The sequence below is a fragment of the Mastigoproctus giganteus genome, chromosome 13 (assembly GCF_048544385.1).
Source record: "Mastigoproctus giganteus isolate SK-2022 chromosome 13, ASM4854438v1, whole genome shotgun sequence".
Taxonomy (NCBI): Eukaryota; Metazoa; Arthropoda; class Arachnida; order Uropygi; family Thelyphonidae; genus Mastigoproctus; species Mastigoproctus giganteus.
The window spans coordinates 157,074,562-157,086,370 of NC_143587.1; positions in this window are offsets into that span (position 1 = coordinate 157,074,562).

Consider the following 11,809-nt stretch of genomic DNA (forward strand, 5'->3'; position numbering starts at 1 on the left):
CGCAGTACTCAGGGCGTGGCCTGACCATTGCCTTATACAGAGGGACAATCACTTTCTTTTCCCTGCTAACAAAATTCCTGTTTATCATTGACAACACACCATGACCTGCTCTGGAAGCCTGTCTGCATTTCTAAGAAAACTTCATAACTGACTGCACAATTACTCCCAAGTCTGTTTCATTTCTACCTCCTAAGTGTAGTACCACACATTTGGTACGTTTCTCTGGGGTTACTTCTACCCATAAGCAGTACTTTGCATTTTTCAAGGTTAAACTTCAGTTGCCACTTCTTAGCCCATCTGCCCAAATTATCTAGATCCTGTTGCAGTAGCACACTGACATTAACAACCCGGCCAACCATTGTATCATCTGCAAACTTCGACATTAAGCCTGATATACCTTCATCAATATCATTGATAAATGCACAAACAACAGTGGACCCAACACCGAACCCTGTGAGACTCCACTAATAACATTAGTCCTCGAAGAGCAGCACCCATTGATTACCACCCTCTGTCTTCTCCCATTCAACCATCCTTTTATCCATTGTAGCAAATTACCCTTAATACCATCCTACTCCAATTTGTGCAGTAGTCTTCCATGCGCAACAGTGTCAAAAGCCTTCCTGAAATCCAAGTATATGTTATGAAAATTATTTTTTGCATCTAGTTCCTTTGTAACCACATCATAATAAACAATCAATACTTTCAAGACTTTTCCTTAACAAACCCATGCTGTGTCTGAATTATTGCTTCAGTCTTGTCTAGATGATCCTGCAATGCATCTTTAACTAGTGACTCCATGATTTTACCCGGAACTGAAGTAAAACTAACTGGTCTGTAATTACTCGGGTCACCCTTCGATCCCCCCCTTTGTGAATTGGGGACACATTTGCACATATCATTAAAATATTATACAAATTGATCTTATCCAACAGGAAGATAGAAGTAAATGCACCCTGCAGAAAGCGCACCAGACAGGTCTTTAGGGGGTTCCCCCATGGCTCAGTTCTGGGGCCACTCCTTTCGAACCTCATCTTAGACTAATTCATGGCGCTGGACCTGAGAGAAGTGAGATCTCAGGCCTTTGCAGACAACCTCGTTCTTACTCTGGCGGCAAGCTCTCGAGTCCAGCTCTAGATTATGGCAAGTAGGGCACTCGACTTCTGGCAAACTTGGGCTGCGACCCTTTTTCCCTCAAGATCTCACCCACGAGGCTTCATCAATACTGCTCAAAGGAACCCTTGACACCCATAGGCCATCACAGATTAAAATTGAAGGTAAAACTATTAAATTGTCCAAATTAAATACCTGGGGATTATCTTGGACTCCCATCTCTCTTTCCGACCACATCTAATATACATCAGAGACAAGATTCGGAAATATTCTGCGATGGTCGCTAGAGTCTCCAGAAGGATCTGGGCCTCCACAGATGAACCCTGTTGCCGTGTCATGGCAGCATTAATAGTAAACTTTTTAAACTAGAACAGTCTGTGCAGTAGCACTGTGGTATCGTCACCGTCCTACCCATATCAGGTGGAAAAGGCCCGGGTTCGAATCCCATCAATGACGCGCGGAACTTTAATGGGGGTTTTTCAATCCGTAGCCGAGTTAGTAGTTCTCATGCGTGATAGCAAGTTTTGCTTCCCCCCCATAAACTGGGGTTTTTTCGTCCAGCATATCGTTATCATATGTTCCGTTATAAGAATCAATTTTAAAAGCCTTTGTGATTTTTTTCTAAAGCACATTTCTGGAGGTCACGACCATAAAACAATTTGCACTTTCCGGTTTATTGGGCTTTTCTGTTACTGCAAGCAATTATAAACTGATGGTAAACTCCATCTTCTTGCATTTGCGAAAATAGCGATAGCTGGAATTGTGTGGTTTTTTACATTATTATGGTGAAATGTGTTTCTCCTTTACTGAAATCTTCAATCGTATAAAAAAACATAAATAAATTTTCAAAATCTTCGCTTCTTTCCTGTGTTTTAAGCTTCGTAAACTTGTAACTCCCCACAAATCGTGTTAGTTGGAATTTGTGTGTGCGGTTAAAAAATGCTTATGCATGCTATTTAAATTTATAAAGAAAAGAGATTATCGCCGAAATAAATGCCTCTTGAAGCATTGCTGAAGAAGACGACTCCTTGTGCAACTGTAAAATAGCTTTATTTTATCTCTTGGACTTCTTTAATAAGTAATCCTTGTAACACCCAATACTTTGCCACGGCCTGTAAAAGTAAAACTTCCTCCCTCCCCAACGGAGAAGCTTGCGTCGCTGCCCCCTGTGGTGTGCAGGTGACGCCACGCGAGTGAAACAGTATCGCCCAGTCATGTGCCGCCAGCTAGCGGAGAGTGGTCATCTGCCCCAGGCAGCGTGCTGACGCATGTTTACAAAAAAGAGAGTGAGATGTGACACTCTGCAGAGAGAAAAGTCGCCCCTGTAAGAGTCATACTACTGATGCCGACTGAATCACGTATCAGCGGAATGTTTGGTAGTGGGGAGACTAAAAGGGGAGAGGTGTATGTCACATAAACTTCTCCAAAGCATCCCTGCACGAATATGCAAGCTCCTTCATAAATATCGTCCCTGGGTGAGTCAGGTCCTAAAAGTGTCAAGCAAAAACCCTTTTTGCCTGGCCGTCAAAATGAACACCTGCATATGAGAGGGAAAAGCAGAAAGGGGACAAACTTATATATATAGAGATGGAGAACAAAGGAGAAGAGGTCGAGTCGAGTCTGGTTGTCTAGGGGTCGAGGGAGTGGTCCAGTTAGTTGGTCAGAGAGTTGTCGAGTTGCTGTCCAGTAGTCGTAGTCCAGTGGTCGTAGTCTAGTTGATTAGAGAGAAGTAAGAAGAAAGAGGCAGAGAGCGGTATTTTCCTGATTAGAAGTGAAACGAGATGATGACAGAGATAATGAAGTCCTTGCTCCGACGTGGCTCGGAACTGTGTGGTAAGTTCATTCTGTCTTACCAATAGAATTGCACATGATAGAAGGCTATATTTCTCTATACATTAATCAAACATATTGTACCCACTTTTCTTCTCATTAAAGTAAGCTTCAAGATGTATTTTGATGTGATTGTAACAGTAAAGTAACATTATCCAGTGATACTATATTGCTTTTATATTATTACCTTGGCTACTTACTTAACACGAAGATAGGAGAACATCTATGTCATCATTTAAAGGAAAGGAATCGTTGTTCGCCTAACTACATGAAGATACACAGACTTAATGTACCAACCAAATTTCCCGTAACTAACTTACCAATTATCTTGATACTAGATACTATTATATTGAGTTTATTGTACGTTTATATGCAATGTTGTTATGTAATGTTGTTGTTTAATAAACCATGTTTGTTTGCTAACTTTGCCTCATGACATTCTCTGGTTACACACGGACCACGGAATCCAAGTTAAGAAAGAACCTTTATTTGCGGCCACTCTAGAGGCTCTGTTAATTCAATAGAGAATCGGGGTGGAGAACACAACGCCCTCCGATGTTGGCAATTTTATTCCACGAATAAGATTGAAGAACACGTGAGGTTTATGTCCTAATTCAAACTGGTAGACGAACACATTAAAACCCGACTCTCTGGACATTCATTTTAGTGTTGAGCATGCTTGAAAGTTGTATGGATATTGGTGAAAGTTACACAGCATGCCCGCGCTATAACGGAGAGAAAAGGCGGCGTTACAACAAACCAACGAGTGCCGAGCCAATAATAAGTGATCAACGAGTGTGCATTTAGTAGATGATGATGAAGAATAAACATTCTTTAACATTTTAATAAGTTTACTAACATTTTTGTAAGTCGTAAATAATTTCTCTATTATTATAATTTGCTTGATTTTGCAAGCTACGTTTTCATTTCTTTCGATAAATCAATCATTGTTTAAACATAAACTAATTAGCTAACTAGGTATATCTGCCAGGGGCAAAGGTTGATGACGTTGTAGAGCGAATATCATCTTTTAAGGGCACAAAAGGTGATATAGTTGTACACGTTGGCACTAATAATATTAAGAGTAGGAGACCGGCAGAATTACTTAACACGTACAGGTCACTGTTGAACAAAAGCCGAGAATTAGGGTTGAATTTGAAAGTGTCTGCAATTCTGACCAGACACGATAGGAGGGAGTATATGATGAGAGCCTTGTCGATCAATTCGGCCCTGAAAAGATTGTGCAAGGCTCAAGGGGTAGAATTTTTTTCAGCCTGGACTGTACTTGTTAACAGGAGAGATTGCTTCTACAGGGATGGGATACACTTAAATAGAAAGGGTGCAAGAATATTTGCTGATGCTATCGAGGCAGTGTTAGGTGGGTCGGAAAACTGCTAGCTTGGGGGGAGACAAAGACCAATAGATTGACAGTAGCCACTGGCAGAGGTGAAAGAGATTCTTGCACTGCTTCTATTAGAATGAGCAGAAGCCTGAAAAACAAGATGCATGGTATTTCAGAGAATGCTGGGAGCCATTGCGGTACAAGTAAACACATGGGTTGTGTTAGGGTAGCTAAGAATAGAAACAGGTGCAGGTATACTTGCGTGTACGCCAATGCTAGGAGTTTAGTAAATAAATTTGATGAATTAAAGGTATTGCTCGAAACATCAAAGGCAGATATTGTTGGGATATCAGAGACGTGGTGTCACCCAGATATAAGGGATGCAGAACTGCAATTTGGGGAGTACAACGTTTACAGAAAGGATAGACAGGATAGGAAGGGAGGAGGGGTTATGCTATCAGTTAAGAAACACATAAAAACCAAGGAAGTGAAGCCAGTCGACATCGCTGGACAGTGCAGTGTCGAGTCAGTTTGGTGTCACATAAGCATTGGAAGATCAAAATTGAGAGTAGGAGTGTGCTATAGGCCTAATGACTCTGATGAGTATAATAAGGAACTGTACAGGGAAATAGAGTGGGCCAGTAAATCAGAGAGTCTTATAATGGGAGATTTTAATTTCCCAGATATTGACTGGAATTTGGGGGCTGGTTACTCACACACTAGCAGGGCTTTTCTGGATTTATTGGATGATCGTTTTCTACATCAGCATGTTCGGGAGGCAACTAGAGGGAGGAATACTCTTGATTTGATTATCACCAGTGATTCTTCATGCATTAAGAATCTGCAGATAAATGAACCACTAGGTGGCAGTGATCACAGTGTGCTGAAGTGGGATTTACTCAAAGAGGTAACTACCATTAGGGGTAAAGGGAAGGGTTATTGCTTCCGTAAAGGCGACTACGATGGACTGAGACAGTATTTAAATTATATACAGTGGGACAAACTGATGATGTTACCAACAGCAAATTCAAAATGGTAAGCATTCAAAGAACTTATCTTGGAAGCAACTAGGCTTTACATACCAACTAAGAAATATTGTTTAAGGTTTAGGCCAAAATGGATGTCAGATGAACTAATGAGGCACATGGCAGAGAAGAAAAATGCATGGGATACTTACAAATTAACACATGACACAGAAGCCTATGATAGATACAAGTTGATATGCAACCAAGTTACAAAGGAGGTTAGGCAGGCGAAGGCAGATTACGAGAAATCTTTGGCAAGGGATGCAAAGAAAAGCAGCAAAGAGTTCTTTACTTATGTAAACTCTAGAAGGAAGGGGATGAATCAGATTAGTCCACTTGATATTGATGGGTCAACTGTTGATGATCCTGCTCAGGTAGCTACAAACTAAATGAATATTTTGCATCGACATTCACACATGAGGAGTTATTCAGCAAGGGGAATGCCAGAGGTGTATTCAACTCTAGCAGTAAGCTACAGAATCTTGAAATAACTGGGAGTAAAGTGGAGGAGAAATTGTTGAAGATAAACACAAGAAAGGCACCCGGGGGGGGATGGGATCTATCCAGTTATATTAAAGGAGGCAGCAAAGGAAGTAAGCAAACCCTTAGCCATAATTATGAGAGCTTCCTTGGACTCAGGGGAGGTACCCATAGACTGGAAATGTGCAAATGTGACCCCAATTCACAAAGGAGGATCAAAGGCTGACACAAGTAATTATAGACCTGTGAGCTTAACTTCTGTTCCAGGAAAATTAATGGAGGCACTGGTTAAAGAAGCACTGGAGGATCATTTAAACAAGACTTCAGTTATAGCTCAGACACAGCATGGTTTTGTTAAGGGGAAGTCTTGCCTGACCAATTTGGTTGGATACTATGATGCAGTCACAAAAGAACTGGATGCAGGGAATAACTTTGATATTATATACTTGGATCTTAGAAAGGCTTTTGATACTGTTGCACATGGAAGACTGCTACACAAATTGGAGCAGTGTGACATTGGAGGCAAATTGCTGCTAGGGATAAAGGGGTTGTTGAGGGGGAGAAGACAGGGGGAGAAGAGTGGTAATCAATGGACACTGCTCATCGTGGACTAATGTTATTAGTGGAGTCCCTCAGGGCTCAGTGTTGGGTCCATTATTGTTTTCTGTATTTATAAATGATATTGATGATGGTATATCAAGCTTAATGTCCAAGTTTGCAGATGATACAAAGGTTGGCAGGGTTGTCAAGGACACTACTGACACTATGCTGCTGCAACAGGATCTGGAAAGGTTGAGCAGATGGGGTGAAAGGTGGCAAATGAAGTTTAATATTGACAAATGTAAAGTACTACACATGGGAAACAGCAACACCAGAGCAACGTATCAACTCTGTGGTACTACACTGACAGTGGTAGAGAATGAAAGGGACTTGGGGGTGGTTGTGCAGGCAGATATGAAGTTCTCTGAGCAGTGCAGATGGGCTGCAAGAGTAGCTCATGGAGTATTGTCAATGATATACAAAAATTTTTCCAGCAGGGATAAGGAGGTGATTATTCCATTGTATAAGGCAATGGTCAGGCCACACCTAGAGTACTGTATACAGGTCTGGAGGCCTCATTTCAAGAAGGATGTAGAGCTGCTGGAACGAGTACAGAGAAGGGCAACAAGATTAGTGAATGGAACAAAGGGGTGCTCTTACGAAGAAAGGCTTAAGTTTTGCAAATTACAGTGTCTGGAGACTAGGCACCAGCGAGGTGATCTGATAGAGGTGTATAAAGCCTTGAATGGTTTAAGAATGCTCAATGCTGATGGGATTCTTCCTCTAGCTCAAAAAAATCACCTGAGAGGGCATAAATTCAGATTGAGGAAAGACAGATGTAGGATAGACGTGCGGAAATTTGCCTTTAGCCAGCGGGTGGTTGGTTGGTGGAACAGACTCCCATCCCTTGTGGTGGAGGTTGATAGCCTTAATAAGTTTAAGGCTTAGCTGGACAGGTATTTTGAACGAACAGAGGGGTGAAGTGGAAGTGGGTTTTTTTTTTTTTTTTTTTGGCTGATGCTGCATAAGCTTGCTTTCTTGCATCAAATGCCTCTACTAATGCTAATGCTAATGCTAATTTGCATCTTAGAATAACCTTTGATACTGTTGCACATGGAAGACTGCTGCACAAATTGGAGCAGTGTGGCATTGCAGGAAAATTGCTTCTTCTTCAAGAGGAATGTTTCCATTTACAATGGGTTTCCTCAGCCTGCAAGTTATTACTTGTTAGGAATTTTTTCGCGCCATAAAGTTCGGTTCAAGGTGTCTTGGTAGGTTAAGCCTCGGGCTGTCATGCACTCTCGTACTCCATCCAGCCATGTCCTCCTTTGTCTTCCTCTTCTCCTTCTTCCAGGAAGTATCCATTCGAGGATAGCCTTTGGATATCTGTTTTCTTGCTTCTGTTTTCCATGTCCATACAATGTTAGGCGCTTTTCTTTGATGGTCGTCAATAATAGTCGTTTTCACTTCCATTTTTTCCCTTATGTCTTCATTCCGTTTTCTGTCTCTTCTAGAAGTTCCTGCTGAGCGTCCCCAAAGATCGATTGCTGTGGAGAGCAATTTGTTTTCCGCTCGCCTATTCAATGTCCAAGTTTCCGCTCCATACAATAGAAGACTTTGTACAATCTTTTGAAATATAAGTTTCTTTGTTTTATTTAGTATGTTTTTGTTCTACAGAACAGAGTTTAACATGCCGATAGCCTTTCTGCCGTCTGTAATTCTCTTATTAATCCATCACTTTGTAAGATTGATCCCAAATATTTGAATTTATCGACTTGTTTGATTTAAAAACTGCAATATTTAGAACGTGTCCTGGCCCTGAAGACAACATTTCAGTCTTGCTAAAATTGATTTTTAGACCCCATTGTTTATATTTCTCAAACAATTGATGACATGCATACTTTGCATCTTCTAAGTCTTGTGATATCACCACCTGATCATCTGCAAAAAGTAAATTGTGAATATCGGTGTTCTTATTAATCGGCAATCCCATTTCATTACATTTTTTGACCAGAATCTTAGGCAAATGTCGATATAAATTTTGAAAAGTGTTGGTGACATGCAACAACCTTGTAATAAGCCTTTTGAAGTGTGGAATTCAGGTGACAAAGCTGATCCCACTTTTAATTCTGCATCTGTTATTCCTGTAAATTGCCTTAATAATGTTAATCACTTGTCCATCGATATTTGCCTCTTTCAGTGCTTCCCATAATAGTTTTCTTGGAACAGTGTCATATGCCTTTTCAAGGTCAGTGAAAATCATAAAGTCTTTTTTCCTTTTGATTGGCATTTTTCAAGGATCTGTCGTACTGTTGAGATATGATCCATACATGACCTCTCAGCAGAAAAACCACTTTGTTCTTCTGATACCTCGATTCGGGCTTCTAAATGGTTCCTGATCCATTTTCCAAGGATCTTTAACAGCGGGTTCAGGACGCATATTCCTCTGTAATTTGAACAGCTTTTCCGACCGCCCTTCTTATAAATCGATGTAATATATCATGTTATCATTTCTTTCGGTATTTCTTCTCCTCTCATTATACTATTTAACAGTTTTTGTATCAGAACAGCCACTCCTCTTCCTCCATATTTCAAAAGTTCCATCTAATCTCCAGATCCAGGTGATTTGCCATTCCTTCCTTCCTTTAGCAGGAGTTCCACTTCCCTAACAGAAACTTTTAAGCCCGAGTCTTCTACACCAAAATCCTCCATCGTCTTGAACTCTTCTAGGTCTTATTTAAAAGTCCTTCATGGTACTCCGTCCAGTCCCTCAAAGGTATCAATTGCAAACCAGCGTTGTCTTTATTCTGTTTTCTCAAGTCTTTAAGGACCTTCCACGATTCCGCTGATTGCTTGAAGCCCAATTTGCTATTAATAGTTGCGCATTTCCTTTCCCATTTTTCATTTTTCTCTTCTACTACGAACCGATTGGCTATTTTCTTTTTTTAAACATAAATGTTCCTATATGCATTATTTCTATCATCCAGACATTTTTGATACGCAAGTTTCTTTTCCTCTACAGCAGCAGCTCTTACTTTCTCTGTAATCCAGGTCTTTTTTGGTCCTTGCCTCTTCTCTTTGCCTAGGATTTCATGAGCTATATTTTTAACAGTATTTTTTAAATTGCTGCAATGGATAAAGGGATGGTTGAGTGAGAGAAGAGAGAGAGAGAGAGAGAGAGAGAGAGAGGTAATCAATGGACACTGCTCTTAGTGGACTAATGTTATTAGTTTAGTCCCTCAGAGTACAGTGTTGGCTCCATTGTTGTTTTCTTTATTTATTAATGATATTGATGAAGTTATATCATGCTTAATGTCCATGTTTAAAGACAATAGGAAGGTTGGCAGGGTTGTTAATGACAGTACGCTGCTGCTGCAACAGGATCTAGAAGAGTTGAGAAGCAGTAACCCCAATGTGATGTATCAACCGTGTGGTAGTATACTGGCAGTGGAAAAGAATGAAAAGGACTTCGGGGTGAAATTGCTCAGGCAGACGGCCTGCAAGAGTAGCTCATTGTGTCTTGTCAATGATATACAGGAATTTTTCTAGCAGGGATAAGGAGGTGATTATCCCCTTGTATAAGGCAATGGTCAGGCCACACCTAGAGTACTGTATACAGGCCTCGATGCCTCATATCAAGAAGGATGTAGAGCTGCTGGAACGAGTACAGAGAAGGGCAACAAGATTAGTGAATGGAACAAATGGGTGCTCTTACGAAGAAAGGCTTACGTTTTGCAAATTACAGTGTCTGGAAAATAGGCAGCTGCGAGGTGATCTGAGTAATGTGTATAAAGCCTTGAATGGTTTGAGCATGCTCAATGCTGATGGGATTCTTCCTCTTGTTCAGAATAATCGCCTAAATTCAAATTGAGGAAAGACAGTTGTAGGTTAGATTTGCGGAAATTTACCTTTAGCCAGCGTGTGGTTGATTTCCGGAACAAAGTTCTATTGTAGAATTTGATAGCTGAAATAGATTCAATGCAGAATTACACAAAAAAGCGGAGCGAGTGGATGGGTGAAATTAGGTTTTTTTTTTTTTTTTTTTTTTTTTTGGCTGATGCTCTATAAGCTTGCTTTTTTGTATCATGTGCCTTTACCAATGCTAATGCTAATTTCTGCAAAGTCTCGTGGTTCTACGAGAACAAAATCCTCTACATCACCTTCACGATGGCGAGACTGTTAGTAATTCTAGGTTACTAGGTATAACACCTGTGTGGAAATAGTAAAATACAGCATCTAGTATACTGGAAGCGCCCACTCAGGTGTGAAGCAATGTGAGCATATGTCAACGTTTGGCTTCAACACGACACAAAAGAATGCTGCTCCCCTGTTTTATCCCAAATATTATTGGCTTGTAAGTGGTAAACCACTTACAAGCCAATAATATTTGGGAGGTGACTCTCAACCAAAAAAAAACCCTGTTGTATTAGGCCATCAGAATATTTTTTTTTATTCAACTGCCGTACATTGTTTATTGTGTCCGTAAATTGCATGTTTTGTATGGTCGATTTGCTGTTTTGCTGGACAAAAAAATCCGAGTTACCAGGGAAAAAATCCTTGCTATCTACGCCTGAGACCGACTAACTTAGCCCGGCGTAAATTATGTCCGAAAATGGCATGTGTGGTATGGTCGATTTGCTGTTTTCCTGAACGAAAAAACCCGAATTATCGGGGAAAAATCTTGCCATCTGCTCCTGAGACAGACAGACAGACTCATTTAGACACGAAGAGAAAAAAGTCCATTAAAATTCCTCGCGTCGTATTATCTCCGTAAATTGCATGTTTTGTATAGTCGATTGCTGTTTTGCTGGACGAAAAACCAGAGTTACCAAGGGGGAGACCCTTGATATCTACGCCTGAGAGCCACTAACTCAGCTACGGAGAGAAAAAAACCCAATAAATTTCCTCGAGTCATTGACGGCATTCAATCCCGTGCCTTTTCCACCATGTGTGGGGAGGACGGTGATGTTACCACTGTGTAACCTGCAGACAACTCTTATCAATTTTCATCAACCAAACAAAAAACCAAACTATTATTTTTTGGCCTCCCGAATAACTAAATTCATCTGTTGTGCATTGTGTATTATGTCCATAAGTTGCGTGTGTTCTCTGGTCGCTTACTTGTTTTGCTGGACGAAAAACCGAAGTTTCCGGTGGAAAAAACCTTGCTATCTACCCCAGAGACCGAATAACTCAGCCATAGAATGAAAAGAGCCCATTAAAGTTCCTCGAGTCATCGACGGTATTCGAACCCAGGCCTTTTCCACCACGTGTGGTGAGGACGGTGATGTTTTTGTAGTTTTTGATAATATAATGTTGATAAAATAAAATTAAATTTTGATAATTTAAATAAAAATATAAATCAAATAAAACTACCAGAACAGATATTGAAAATTATGGTTGTCCCTCTGTTTTTTATTTATTCGTTTCGGAATTAACTGTCGGGCTTACTGTTATCTTGCCTGTTCGCTGCTAAAAT